The following is a 15,337-nucleotide window of genomic DNA, read 5'->3' as shown; positions in this document are numbered from 1 at the left end:
CCTGTTTCTTAGTCTGTAAAATGGACGGCTAACACTGAATTCTGGATGTCCTGAGCGCCAGGAGGCTGCTTACCGTGGCGAGCCCGTGTAGAACATGTCACAAACCCACACTCGTGCTCTGGAGTCCAGATCTTAGGTCTGCCACTTAACCAAGCCGTGTGACACTGATAAGTCACTTCAACTCTCTGTGTCCCAGCTTTTCCACTTTTAAAACAGAGATCATGAGAACCTAGTGGTGGTGGCACACACCTTTAATTCTAGCACTCAGGCGACAGACTTCGAGGCCAGCCTGGTCCAGAGCCAGTTCCAGGACAGCCAGGGCTACACAGAGAAACCCTAGAAAACAAAAACAAAAACAAAACACTCTCCTAGGGTTGGGGACACGCTCCGCTGGCTCCGCGGGGCGGGCGCAGTGTTTGACTAGCGTGCACAAAGCCGGGGGTTGGATCCTCAGCACTGCATAAATCTGAAGTGCTTGCTCATGTTTGTAATCCCAGAGCACAGAAAGTGAAGGCAAGAGGATCAGAAGTTCAAAGTCATACTTGGGTACATATCAAGTTCGAGGTCAGCCCAGGATGTAAGAGACCCTGTCTCAAAATACAGATAAACACATAAATGATAAAATAAAAGCATAGCCCCTGACACACAGACGTTAATTGTAAAATTATGCTAAACTTCTCCCTTCCCCACCACTCCATCCTCATTACCCCAGAATTACAAAACTCAGAGCTGGGGAGTGGGGAAAATCACCATTCTCTCTCTCTCTCTCTCTCTCTCTCTCTCTCTCTCTCTCTCTCTCTCTCTCTCTCTCATACACACACACACACACACACACACACACACACACACACACACACACACCACACCACACCACACCACACCACACCACAAAATAGAAAGGGGGAAGAAGGAGGAGAGGGAGATAGGGAGGGAAACTGGACCAGGAGAGAGCTGGAGTAGCTCGGGAATCCAGAATTCAGCAGAGCGGCACATTCCCAGCCCTGGAGCCCCCCTCTGCAGACTGCTGCTTGTTCAACAATCTGTCACCGCCTCCCTGCCCCACCAAGGGCGGGCAGCCCAGCCCTCTCCTGGCTGGGCGGGACTCCAACGCTCTGTGCCAAGGCCACCGGGCCACAGTCTTGCTCTGGTACCGCAGGGGCCCAGGGACTCTTAGGGCCAGAGCTGCAGTAGCACCCACGGCACCCAGAGCTGCAGTACCACCATTCAGGTGGTGAGTTCACCTCCCAGAGCCGGAAACCCTGACTCGGGACCCCGCGGGCTGGCGCTGAGCAGCGCAGGTGAGCGTGCAGCGGGGCGGGACACGCTGATGGTGGAGACCAAAGGACCAGAGTTGCGGAGTTGTGGGCGGGCGTTGGCACAGGACAGGCTTGTCGGCTGTAGGATCGTGGTCCCCTCCCCGGAGGAGAACTAGGGGAACAGTTCCTTGGAGTAACGGTGTAAACAGTGCCTGATTACTGTGTACAGTTAGTGTATGTGCGTAGTGTGCCACGTGTGGCGGACGAGTTGTGCTCCTGAGTGACTCCAAGAAGTGTGTGGTGTCTATGGCTAGGAGTGACACGGGTTCCACAGCGTGGGTGCTGAGCACCATGGTGCATTGCTTTGCTAGTTGGGGTTGTGAGGTGTCTGCTTTGTAGGGTATAGGTGCCACCATTGCCGGGTGCTGCGCTAGATGAAGGAAGGCAACCAGCATCTGTGTATTGGTACCATTGAAAGCCTTCCCTCCTCCCCTCCCCTCGCCCTTTCTCTCCCCAGATGGGGTCTGCTGTTGCCCAGATGAGCCCTCCCTCCATCCACCTCCTAGTCCCAGAGCAGCACTTCTCACCCTTCCTAATACACTTCCTCATGCTGTGTTGACCCACAACCACAAAATTATTTTTGTTGCTGCATGATAACTGTAATTTTGCTACTGTTATGAATGGTAATGTAAATATGTGTGTTTCCCAGTGATCTTAGGAGACCTCTGTGAAAGGGTGGTGAGGATCGAGTGTGCTAGAACTACTGCCCTCGACCAGCTGCTGAAAGGGCGTCAGAAACTGCAGGTGACTCTTAGGGCTTGGGAGAGTGCAAGCTCACCATGCATAAAGAGGAGTGTCAGAAGCCAGGCTCCTGGACCAGCTTCATCTCCTGCCCCTTCCCTGAAACCTCATCCTTTAGCTGTGGGTGTGCCTGTGGATTCCTCTCTAGTGTTCCTGCGCTTGATTTCTGGTGAAAGCATCTCTCCAACAAGGCTTTGTCTGGAGGGCGGACTTAGGCTTGGCAGTATTTAACCAGGGATTGGGTCATCCAGCACCCTCAGACAGACAGCTTCCCCCATCCCCAACTGACTTGGAAGGGCCGAGACGCCATGGCACATGGCTTCCAAGTCAGGTATGTAGTGTGTGCTACAGGAGGGTGTCTTGGTCACTTCCAGTGCAAGAACAGAAGAGCTAAACTTCTAGGGAGAATAAGGGTCTCCCTTTTATGGCACCTGCAGGACCCTGGAGAACCATAGAGAAGGAGCCTGGAACGACAAGGGGACCTTCACAGCCCAGTGTGTTTCAGCTCTGCCTCTGCACTTACAGGACTTGGGGGAGGTGGTGATGTGATGGCCCCAGTACCTCAGCTCTTTTCTTTGTAGAATAGAGACGTTAAGAGTATTCGCCCTATAGGGTTATTGTGAGGCCTGGCCAACTTCCAGGATAGAAAGAGTTTGTACACTACCTGACTCATAGAAACACTTAGCAGCTGGTGTCAAAACTACAACAGTAGTGAAGGTCCCTGCACACCTCCAGGAACTCACTTCTCAGAGTCAGTGGCTCTGAGAGAATCTGGGCGTCTGTGGAGTCATTCCTGTCCCCAAACTGTTATCATCTCAGTTGCTTTCTCAGCGACTCTGTCTCCTAGCGAGTCACGGGCTAAGAGGGGAAGTTGCAGGGCTGGGGACAGAGCGTGGGAGAGAGGCTGAAGGGGCATGAGGGCAGCCCAGGCCTTAGATGGGTGTATCTCAATTCTGATAACCACTGTGAGGGACAGACACTTGGGAACTATGAGGAGCAGAGGATAGTGTCCCCCTGCCTAGAACAAGAAAAGCTGAGGGGTGCAGGGTGCAGATGTTTGACCATTGATCCAAGGCAGTTCTTGGGAGTTGGGGGCAGGCTATGAGATCAGAGCTGAGCTACTGGTCCACACGAACCAGGAAAGCCCACAGGCTAGACTTTATTTCTGGGGCTAAAACATTTGTGTTGGCAGCATAAGAGTCCCTATTCCTGCTGACTTTGGAGACGGTGTGCTTTGGAGGATAAGGGGACATAAAAGGCAGTGTTGGGAGCTGTGGGACTATTTTGGGGGAGGGTATGTAAGTACATCTCCTATGTCAGGGTGCTGTAATGGAAGCTGGAAGGCTCAGACAGAAGCAGGGCCAGCCACTGTCCCCAAGCAGGAAATTACTTCTTTCCCAGAGGTCCCTTGTGCTATATTCCAATGTCTGGAGCACAGAGCGCAGCTGAACAGGAGGTCTGGCCCTCACCGGACTTGCTGAGTGCCAGTGAGGCCAGTTCTTCCTTCTCAGCTGTTAGGAGATGGGACCTGGTGATGTCAGCTACTTTTCTGGCCTGCTTTTCTTTAAACTGTAATTCTGGATGTACTTGCTTACGGTTCTAGTCCTAGTGTTACTTGGAGCTTAGATCTGTAAACCCACTGCCTCCATTTCTCTGCATTTCAAAAAGAAATTGGGAAACAGAAATTGTTAAAAGAAAATAAATTATTAACAGTTTGGCCAAACGGTGGTGGGTGGAGGTCTAATTTCCGCTATGCCTAGGACTATCTTAGAATTTACAGAAAGCCGCAAGAGGGCTTTAGTCCCAGCACTTAAGAGACAAAGCCAACCTGGTCTACACAGCGAGCTTCAGGATAGCCAGGGCTACACAGAGAGACCCTGACTCAAAAATAAACAAATAATAACTAAAAAGCCGCGAAACAAAGGTAAGGATGCACATATGTAGCTGTGAGCCAGGGTAATGGATCTCTAGAGCCGCAGGTGGCCTGGCCTGAGGTCGTCTCCATTCTCCCTTATACAGAGACTTTCATTTAAACCCAAAGAGAAAGCAGAGTCTTACAGATCCCACAGGATTTTTTGTTTGCTTTTGGTTTCAGGGGTGTGGGATTTGAGACAGGATCTTGTGTAGTTCAGTCTGACCTGGCACCCACTACAGTAGAGATTACTGATCCTCCTGCCTCTGCCACCCACGTGTTGAAATGACAGGTGTGGGCCACTATGGCCTGCAAGATCTGCCCCTCCTGTTTTGTGAATAGACAGGGTCTCATGTATCCCAGGCTGGCCACGAATTCACTGTGGAGTAGAGGAGGGTCTGGAACTTCTCATCCTGTCTCCACCCCCTGACCGCCACACTCAAGTTGAGTCCAGGGCTTCATGTGTGCAAGAGAGGCTCTGCCATCTGCGCCTTGTGCCTGCCTCATGCCCACGTCGTGCCCAGCCTTAGAGAAAACACTCCCAGGGCATTGTGAGGGGTAAGATTCCTGCCTGTTCTGGGCCCAGGAGAATTCTTAGTTGTTGGTTCTGCTCTTCAAGAGTGAAGAGAAACCTTTCACAGGTCTTTGGGGGTCAGCTTCAAGCCTGACCCCCGCGTGCTCATGAAGCACACTCATTTTTGCACACGAGGAAAGAGTGGAGCAGGAAGAGACCCAAGTGTCTTTTCTGTTTGTTGTTTTCGTTTCTTTGAGACAGTGTCCCACTATGTAGCCTTAGCTGGCCTAGAACTCACTATGTAGATCAAGATGGCTCCAAACTAATAGATATCCACCTGCCTCTGTTTTTGTGCTCTCCCAGCTATGGATAAGTGTCTTTTAGAATATTTCCTCTCCCATCAGGGCTTCAGCATACTCATCCTGAGTCTATGACTATCCAAACATTAGAAATGGCTGGAGCCTGAATTCCAACTTTCTATGCTCTTACGGCAACATACCTCGATTCCCGTTCTAATGCTCCGGAGTTCTGCACCCCAACACCTCCCACCTCCCTTGGAGAAGCTCAGGAAAGGTCTCTTCCCTTCTAGGTAGACTGGATGAAGGATGGCCAAGTGGTCCCCAGGAATGATAACAGTGAGCCCCGAGCATCCCCTGCTCCCCCTCCAAACACACAGCAGGCAGTGGCAGCAGGCAGTGGGCGTGGCCCTCAGGGTGACTGAACTCAGTGGAGGGGAACATCTGGGTGCTGTTAAAGAGACACAGGACATCTCTGAAGGCCGTTGAGAGGAGGACAGGAGAAAAGAAGGGGTGCAGCCGAAGGAACCCCAAGGCCAGTCTGCTCCTCTGAGACAGACATACCTGCCTCCTCCATTGGGTGGACAAAGACTCTCCAGTGGTGCAGGAGTGGGCTTGTGCAGATTTAACTGTGTGTTTTTTATGAGTCTGATCCCCTCTCCTGGACTGAAAACTTGGCAAGCAGGACTAAAACTGCCCACGATCCTCTTCAAAAGTCTGTGTGTGGCAGAACGCCACAGAGGAGGGCAGTCCTTAGATGCTAGCTGAGTTATCTGATCAGAGAAGCAAAAACAAGTACCTGTCATCCCCTCCTCTACCAGGCTCTGCCCACAGAGAACCTGATCTCAGAACTAAGACCAGCAGCCTGTGGCTTGGCTTGTCCTCTGGGATAACTGGGAACTGCTGAGAGTTCAGGTGGGGACTGGACGTCACACCCCCCCCCCCAGGCATTTCCACACCAGTCCTGTCCTTCAGCAGGCAGGAACACTCTAAAGATGGGGAATGAGTGGAGGGGTCCTGGGTCCCACAGCTGGGAAGCAGGATGAGTGTGGGGGTGGCCCAGGTCCGAGGAGTAAAAAGATAGCCAGGAAGGGTGAGTGGGCGGGGCTCGAGCTCCAGGCTCCCCACAGTCGGCTTCCCCAGTCTCTTTGGCAGGAAGAGCCTGTTGGACACATCCTGGGCCTCTGCCTTCATTTCCCCCCCGCTTCCCCGTCCAGCTCTGCTGGCATCTCTCCATCAGTTCTCTTATCTCCACCCTTGGCAGGATCCCAGCTCTGGAACCCTCCCCAGCCTCCCCCTTGCCCTTTCTTCTGTGCTCCCATCTAGCACAGGGCTTCTCCAGCACAGCGCCCTGCTGCTGCTCTCTGCATTCTTCACAGACGCCACCCAAGGTGACTCACCCCACTTAACAGTGTCTCTTCCAGCTGTGTTTAACACCTGTTCTTCCCCACTGCCTGCCGTGCCCTGAGGTAAGAGCGGAAGGATTAAAAAACAAAAGGAAAAGTGGGTACCTTTAGGTGGGACCCTGCAAAGATGTGCCACCAAGCAAACACGCCCCGCTCAGCAGAGTTAGTGCAAGAGGTTTACTGAGGGGGGGGGGTAAAACAGTGAAAGGGCATGTCATCGTGGGGACAGGAGACAGCAGACAGACAGACTGACAGACAAGGCAAGAGAGCGAGCTGTGCCTTGCGGGCACTTGTGAGGGTGCACATGCCACGTAGTGGATGGTGGAGAGACACCTGGCTTTGGCAGCAGAAGCAGGGCCGCCATGGTGGGAACTACCAAAGTGTCATGGCTGCAGGTCCAGCTCAGGTCTCTCCACAGGACAAGGCCCTGTAGCACACACACCCTTCCACGTGTAGCACCTGCATGCAGCACACACCCTTAGTGAGCTCCGTCTATGGAACCCTTCATACCTCTGACCATGACACACTCCCCATTCCTCATGGCTAACCTTGACCTCGCCAGAGGGCTAGAAAGTAGGGACATTGGAAGAGAATCACAAAGAACCCTTCTAAGCCAGTGCACTGGCATTTCGGCTCCTGGACTCCAACTGGAGACCCCCAAGCACTCAATCTTATGCGTTCTTTAGTTCTTCGCTTAACTCCAGTGAAGAGTCCTGTTGTGAGTGAGCCTCTCCTGAAGGTCCATCACCTTCTCATTCCTGCCCCGTGACCAGGGCCTTCATCCCCAAGCCCAGGACCCCACACAGAAAGAGGAATCCCATGGGCCACTCAGCCTTCTTCCTGAAAAGCTCCTGGGCCCTGGAGTCCCCACCAATCACCTGAGGCAAAACTGAAAGGCGGCCAGACTGTTTCCCCAAACAGTGCTCTGATTTCATGGGCCACACAGATACCCCTCACAGAACACAAAGACCTTCAGAGCTCAGCAAAGGACTTTGTCTTTCTTATGTTCTTCAGAACATTCTTCGGCTCAAGATAAAAAACTTCTATCCCATCTCAGTAGCCCTTGCTCAGTAGCCCGTAGAAGTTTCACCAAGCCGGGTGGTGGTGGCGCATGCCTTTAATCCCAGCACTTGGGAGGCAGAGGCAGGCAGATCTCTGTGGGTTCGAGACCAGCCTGGTCTACAGAGCTAGTTCCAGGACAGGCTCCAAAGCCACAGAGAAACCCTGTCTCGAAAAAGCAAAAAAAAAAAAAAAAAGAAGAAGTTTCACCAAACACACATCCTTGATAGTAAAATGATTGTAGGAGAGTCTGTATGGTGACTTGGAAATGTTACAACCTTGTCCTTTCCCTGTACCCTGTGGTAGTCTCTATTCCTATCTATCATCTATCTATCTATCTATCTATCTATCTATCTATCTATCTATCTATCTATCTATCTATCTCTATCTATCTATCTATCTATCTATCTATCTATCATCTATCTACCTATCATCTACCTATCATCTATCGATCCATCTATCTATCTACCTATCATCTATCTATTTATCATCTAACATCTCTATCTTTGTCTATCATCTCTCAATCAATCTATCTATCATCTATCTAACATTTATCATCCATCCATCTGTGTATGTATGTATGTATGTATCTATCTATCTATCTATATCTATCTATCTATCTATCTATCTATCTATCTATCATCTCTATCTTTATCTATCATCTGTCAATCTATCTATCTATCATCTATCTAACATTTATCATCTGTCTGTCTGTCTGTCTGTCTGTCTCTGGCAACTGGAGCTCACTAATGTTTAACTGATTGTGGTGCCTTCCCAATAAACACAGGATTATCCCCATGGTTGGCTCCACCCCCTCAAGCAAATATTTGCTTTCTTTTTATCTGGGAGTTTTTCTCTTTCACTTTGGCTTCTAGAATATTTGGTTACCATCTTAGCCTGTGTTTCTGCCTTTGATGGGATCATGTGGTACACTTGGCTATTGTCTGAGCCATCCAGCTCTTTCTGGACAGGAGTGGAGTAAATGTAAAACAATCAATGACCGACTCTTCTGAGAGAGTCCACTGGCTTCTTGGACTTTCTCCTTTTTCCCATTGTCTCTCCAGCAGCACAAGTCGTGAGACACTGCTCAAATGGGACGACATGGAGCAGTTCAAAACACTATGCTCAGATCCCTGATCTGCCACTTGAAGCTTTGAGAGTGTCAGACAAATCACCCAGAACAGTGAAGCTAACACTGCAGCTCCCTTGGCTAGTATGGGAAGGCTAGCTGGGTCAGTCTCATGCCATCCCGAGTGTTGTTCCGGAGAGCCTCTGGGGAGGAGCTGACTCTGTCTGGAGCATCCTGCAGCTAAGCTTCTCAGATGTTAGAGATGCCTTCTGCTAAGTTAAGTCAGGGCTTGAGCCTGCAGCCCTCACACTTCACAGGATGCCCTCAGACACAAAGTTCACACTGTTAGTCGACTGAGGTTGAGCTGATCTGAGGCCAGGATCCTCCAATAGATTCAGAAGGGAACGGAGGAGCCTGGGCTAGTGCCTGTGCCCTCATGCCCACCCTGAGTTCCCCAGCGGCTGGATTCTGAGCTTGGCTCCGTACAGAGATTGGGTCTCCATATTTAGCCCAGATGGACCTCTGCCTCCCTAGTGTTAGGATCACAGGCACGCACCACCACATTCAGCAGTAATGGTGTGGTACTCTTGTTTGTTGCTTGGTCTTCCAGAAGAGCCCACCAAGCCCAGACAGCAGGAAAGTGGAGGATGAGACTCCACTAGAGTGAGAGGCCTCCTCTGCCTCCTCGGCCTGGGAACGGCCCTCTCCCCTCTAAAGCCCACATTCTGTCCTAGTGAGTGTTCAAGTGTCTCTCCTGCCATTGCCATCTCACTGCAGCGTTACAATACATTCCACCCTCTGTGGCTTTTTATGTGGGTTCTGAACTTAGGCCAGGCTGTGCAGTAAGATTCTGTCCATTGAACCCTCTCCCAGGTCTAGCACGTTACTTTGATGTGGGAGTGTCATATCAATCTGTTGATTTCATTGGTTAAGCAATAAAGAAACTGCTTGGCTGGCCCTCATAGGTTAAAACATAGGTAGGCGGAGTAAACAGAACAGAAGGCTGGGAGAAAGAAACTGAGTCAAGGAGTCGCCATGATTCTCCCACTCCAGGCAGACGCAGGTTAAGATCATTCCTGGTAAGCCAACTCGTGGGCTACAGCAGATTATTAGAAATGGGCTAGTCCAGGTGCGAGAGCTAGCCTAGAAGAGGCTAGATAGAAATGGGCCAAGCGGTGTTTAAAAGAATACAGTTTCCGTGTAATTATTTCGGGTAAAGCTAGCCTTGCGGGCGGCTGGGTGCCGGGGACGCAGCCCACTGCTCCTACTTCAACAGAATGGCGCCCAGACGTGATGGACTAAATCCACTTAAAAACCTGAGAAGGCTTAAAAATAAGGAAGAGAGAGTTTAACACAGATTTTTGCTGTTTGTTGGTAGCGTGCTGTAGAGAGATTTCCTGATTCGGCAACAGCAGCAGGAAAAACGCTGTGTCATTTTAAAGCGCGGCTTCCTGGGGCTGTGCTGCCAGCGTGAACTCTGGCTTCAAAGCATTTCAAAGGCTTTTTATGGGACTGGATGTTTATGTTCCCGCTTGGGATCAGAAGGAGAGTGCTCTGAAACCGTGCTGATGGCTCAGCACTCCCCAACTGCACCTGGGCTGAATCAGGCTTAGGCAGGCGGAAGGGCATGGCGGATTCCTGCCACCATACAGAGACGTGTTTTCAGACTGTGCAGTGCTCTGCGTGTCAGATTTGGCTGTAACTTGGATGAAAAGAATTTCTGTGCTGCACGCTCAGTCTCAGAATTAAAGTGCTGAGTGCCACTCCTACATGGCGGCCCCAGAGCTAGCACAAAATGGTACGTCCTCCATTTTGAAATTTTCCTGACTCAGCAGCAGGAAAAAACTGGCTGTTTTAAAATGCCGGCTTTCTGGGCTGTGCCGCCATTGCGATCTGTCTCCTGCGGGAGACAGAGCTTTTGAATGAAGCATTTGGAGTAAAGTGCTACGATTTGTTTGATGGCAACTAGACTGCTGTGTGCCTAAAAGGGGGACATTGCGTGCCACAGCTCAGAGGCACAAGCAGCTCTGCCATGCTAATGGTGCAATGTGCAAGGATCAGAGGCACAAGCGGCTCTGCCATGTTGGACTGGGCAGGGCCAGCAGGCAGTAACTGTTTTTGACCTAGGAATGTCACAGCTTAGATTCTTAAGTGCCTAGTGATTTAAAGGCACAAATCAAAAGTGCTCCTGGATAGTAAAAACTTGCAGATTCACAATAGGACAGATTCAGACCACTAAATGGGTCACACTGTTGGATGAATGTACGTAGGCTTGAGAGAGAGAAGAAAAAGAATATAGAGATAAAGTTAATGGTTTAAAAAAAAAGGTAAAGTCTTTAAAGAGACAGAATACAGATAGTTAAGAGATTAAAAGAAATAAAGAAAAATAAGGCACGTAAAATGGAAAATTCACAGAGAGTCTGGATTATGTACATTGTGTTTTCTTTAAAATTTTTGACTGTGAAGGGCTAAATACAGAGAGACATTTCATTACATGGGCTGTCAAGCTAAACCAGAATGGATATAAGGGTATTACGATTTCAAAATTTGGGTCTAAGGATATGATGCTTTGGAGAGGGTCTTCTTTTGTTTTCACAGAGGACCAGACCCTGTGGATTTCTTCTATTCCAATTTGGTATGATAGACCACGTCCTCCTGAAGGTTTGCTGTGAACATCTTCAGAAAATTGCTTCGCTCAACTGCCAACTGAGATGAAACCTGGCACACAGATTACACCCTAAATGATCTGATTAACAGCGGCCCCATTCAGCAGGAAGCAGTTTGGAGAGAAAAAAACTGCGCCCATGTTCCCAAAATATTGTTTATAAATGTTCTTTTACATTTAAAGGGGGAAATTATATAGGTATGAATAATTTGCATTGGTGTGGATTTTAAGGTCAATTTTGTTATATGTATATGTATTTCTGATCTTGATTAAGGTATTGTGATTGTGTAGTTCATTTTTAAAATGTAATGTATAATTAGGAAATATAGGTTGTTGATGGATAATCATAAATAATAGTCAAGCTTGTAGTCATGTTAGTTAGATTTTCTAGATATATAGAGATATATTTCAGTTAAATAGGCATTCTTCATATCTTTCAAAGACTGCAGAATATGGCATTTTAAATGTTTTAATAACTTAGGGCTTTTCATGACAATGAGACACGTCTGCTTCTGGCAGCACCAATCTACTTCGAGAGGAAGATGGGCATCGAAGAGGATCCTTATGGAGTCTGATAGCCATTTGGGCAAGAAACTGTTCTTGCCTGGACTGTTGCATAAACTGGACAAAGAGAGCCCACAGAGAGAGGACTGCTGAACTTGCCTAAAGGTGAGATGGTCTTTCGGGGTTCCTGACTCATGAAAGAGTCTGCGAGACATTCTGCAGGACACAGCAGATAGTGACTGAACTGTCTTTGGAATTTCCTGCTTGATGAAAATGTCTGCTGGATACTATGGGCCTGAAGGCTGAAGATGGATGCCCCAGTTGTACAGAAGAACTTTGGGTGACTGTCCAGGCAGCGAGATATCTCTGTCATTTCTAAAGTTTGGATTTCTTGTTTGCTTAGATATTATTATATCCTTCTGGAGTCTTTGATGGAGTTGAAGAATGGATAGTTATATTTTTCCTTAGTTATGATAAAAGATAAAATAGATATAAATATTGTAACTGTAATTCTTGCTTGATAACTGTTTTGTTATATGTAATTTTGCTATGTTAAAGTTAAAGCCTTCCTTTTTTTGTTTAAACAGAAAAAGGGGAAATGATGTGGGAGTGTCATATATAAATCTGTTGATTTCATTGGTTAAGCAATAAAGAAACTGCTTGGCTGGCCCTCATAGGTTAAAACATAGGTAGGCGGAGTAAATAGAACAGAAGGCTGGGAGAAAGAAACTGAGTCAAGGAGTCGCCGTGATTCTCCCACTCCAGGCAGATGCAGGTTAAGATCATTCCTGGTAAGCCAACTCGTGGGCTACAGCAGATTATTAGAAATGGGCTAGTCCAGGTGCGAGAGCTAGCCTAGAAGAGGCTAGATAGAAATGGGCCAAGCGGTGTTTAAAAGAATACAGTTTCCGTGTAATTATTTCGGGTAAAGCTAGCCTTGAGGGCGGCCGGGTGCCGGGGACGCAGCCCACTGCTCCTACTTCAACATTACTCTGCACCAGCGACTGGATGGGTATGTGGGGATCACCTTCTGAGGGACTCCTGCTTGTTTTCTCTGTGTGGTCTGAAGCTGGGCCCACCACACTAGGTGGCCTGTGCCTGAGGGAAACCTCAAGGCCTGCGTATGAGGGAGCAAGGGTCTGTGAGATCTCGGATCCATTCCATTCATCTCTTTCCTGGTTCTGCCAGAGCCTTGCATCATCTTGCTGAACTAAGCTTAAACCCTGTGTGGTTGGGCTGGACACGTACGTACACGTATGTGGATGCAGTGTGCTGTAGACCTGTGAACTGAGTCGTGTGATGGACATGCTTCAGCGGGGGTTATGCCATGGGCACAGGCTCCCTGTTCCTCGGCTAGGTGCCTGTACTTCCCTAAGATGGGCCACAGCAGCCCCTGGATCTTTGTATGGGTTGGAGGAGTGGGACGGCTCTGCCAGAACACCCCACCGCCTCCCAGTCTGAGTACACCACCTAGCTTACTAGCCAAGAGCTTGAAGTAGTGCCAACACCCAGGGCTACATCTCCTACAGAGCCCCGCCAGGCCTCTCTTATTCCAGACAGAACACTGAAGATAGTGCTGTCCCTCTCATACCTTGAGGGCAGCAAGAGCTGCTGGATAGAGGTCTTAGAACCTAGGATATACAAGGGAGTGTCCCTGCCAGTGGCACCGGCTTAGTTCCTGCTCTGTGTGGGCAAGAAAGAGCTCTCACCTATCGCTGTAGCGAGCACACTTCTAGACGGGGAAAATGTACCCAAGGAAGGTCAGCAGGGAGACATGAGTTTGAGCTGGCCGAGTTCATCAGGGATGGGGCTCTCAGGGGAGCCTAACTGTATGGGAGCACCTGACTTACGACGGATGATTCTGGCCAGAGAAGACATGTGAAAGGTCTAAGGACAGTGGGGCTTTGACCCTTCCAGAGGAGGCCATATCCAGGACTGAACTGGCAAAGCCTGCTTGACCTCTAAGTTTGACCTCTAAGCCTTCCTCCTTCTCTTGGGCATCTGCCTTTGTTATGGGGAAAGTCGAGGAGCCTGCTACCTTACAAATCTCCCATGACATCTGGGCTGCCCCTAATTGTGGCCCGGGGTCCCAAGGCAAACCAGAGTGAGGTGTGTGGGCAGCACAGGCAAGCACTCCACCCCACACACTGTGAATCCACATGCTGACTGGCCCCACACATGTGTGTACCCAGCCTTCCTCCACATTGGCTTCCATGTTCTCTCCCCCCTGGGAGCCTGGTCCTCAGATACTTTGGGGCTATGGCCCTGCTCCCGGTAACCCTTTCAGGGGGAGAGGGATCTTCCTGTCAGTGGCTTCCTGTTGTTGGGAGTGGTGGCATCTTTTTCTCTGAAGACGATGTATTTCCCAGCAAGAGAACAGGCCCGTTCTGAGGTCTATTATCTTGGCCTGCACACTGCCCTTTTGTTGCTGTGATGACCACTCTTTATGACAGCAGCAAGATGCAGATACTTCAGTTATCATCATCATTTGATTTGATTTGATTTGATTTTTACATCTTGCAGACGGGAGAACCACGATCCAGAGAGGGACGTACACTTGTTGAGGTTATACTATGCTTGGGTTAGTGGGAAGGAGCCATCAGCCTCTGGGGCTTAGGAAATGAACTTAGTTTGGAGCCCATGGGATGGGGCAGGCTAGGACCAGTCGTGTGGGGACTCATCTTCCTCTCCTGGTGCTAGGCTCTCTCGGCTCGCGCGGCAGGCTCAGGGCACACAAATCAAAGCCTTGGCATTTGGAACTGAAGCAGTCTGGCCTTAGCTCCTCTCCTGCTTCCTCCAGACTGGGTGGGCTTCTCCAAAGAGAACTAGGAGGTGGTATGTAGGGAGTCCTGCTGTGCCCGCCTGAGGCCCCTGGATCTTGGCTCCACACTTTTCTCTACAGCGCTCCCCTCAGCCCAGAGCCCTGGCTTTGCCTTCCCCTCATCTTGATGCCACCAGAAAAGAGCAGGTGCATGGGACATGTGAACAAGAAGAGGAAGGAGAGAAGAAATAATCCCATTGGCAGGGAGGGGCCGCCCAGGCCAGTCAAGGACCCGTTGCCTCCTGGTCCTGCCCAGGCTCTAGTATGGTCTGAGGCTAGGGATGGGGAGAGCTACCAGGGTGTTGCCCTTTCTTCAAGCTTCCCTCCCTCTGAGGATCCATCCATTCTTAGTCCCTTGGGAGTGGTGTCTGGACCTGCATGGTTGGAGTCACAGACAATCGATTTGTTAATCTGGGGGTCTGGATCTCTCTTAATGGGCTGAGAAACCACGGTAATTGTTCCCTGCTGCAGTAATGAGCAGGAGCAAGGCTGTGCCCAAACTCAAGAGAGACTAGGAGCGGAGCTGATGTGTAGCTAGGAGCCTCCTTGTGTCTAGTCCTCCATCCTCCCAGCATCCCTTGGGCAAAACAGATAGTCCAATGATACACAGTGCTTGAGTGAGGACGCAGAGATGGGGTGACTGGCTCCTAGCTGGGCAGTGGCCCAGTCCGCTTTGTGCCAGACACTTGAGCAAGATCTCCGGATTGAGTTCTGGTCTTGCCACTCAGAGCCCCCTGAGACAGTGTCACTTCCCCTTCTGGCAACAACAGTTTCCTCATTTGCCCCCTCCCAGACTCCTGCCCTCTGTGGCCCAGGAACTCGGTGGCAGGGTCTGCTCCAGGAGTCCGGCTTACTCCAACTCTCATGAATAGCAGGAGGTGCCGAAGCAGGGTGAATTTTCCAGGTAACGGTGCTTCTCTCCTCAGGGGCTGGCCCCAGTGCACACCACTGCAGCCCTGGCTGGTGCAGTGGCTGAGCAGCTGTGGGTGGGTGTGGGGGCCTCCTTCCTTCTCGTTTCCTCTACCCAGTTCTGC

The 15,337-nt window shown here is 50.0% G+C and overlaps 1 protein-coding gene across 6 annotated transcripts in view; it reads left to right on the top strand.

Moving 5' to 3' along the window:
- Positions 1 to 1,094: 1,094 nt before the first annotated feature.
- Positions 1,095 to 15,337, top strand: part of P2ry6 (pyrimidinergic receptor P2Y6) — a 37,350-nt gene continuing 23,107 nt past the window's right edge. For 3 of the 6 annotated variants that reach the window (XM_075971596.1, XM_075971590.1, XM_075971592.1), the window contains exon 1: positions 1,095 to 1,298. The gene's annotated coding sequence lies outside the window, so the exon portion shown is untranslated. Of the gene's footprint in view, positions 1,299 to 15,039; positions 15,208 to 15,337 lie in introns of those variants that run through there. The other 3 variants (XM_075971594.1, XM_075971591.1, XM_075971595.1) reach the window with 1 other exon arrangement.

This window comes from Microtus pennsylvanicus, chromosome 5 (genome assembly GCF_037038515.1).
Source record: "Microtus pennsylvanicus isolate mMicPen1 chromosome 5, mMicPen1.hap1, whole genome shotgun sequence".
NCBI classification, from domain to species: Eukaryota; Metazoa; Chordata; class Mammalia; order Rodentia; family Cricetidae; genus Microtus; species Microtus pennsylvanicus.
The sequence above is the reverse complement of the archived record's forward strand: the minus strand, read 5'-3'. Positions and strand labels throughout refer to the sequence as shown.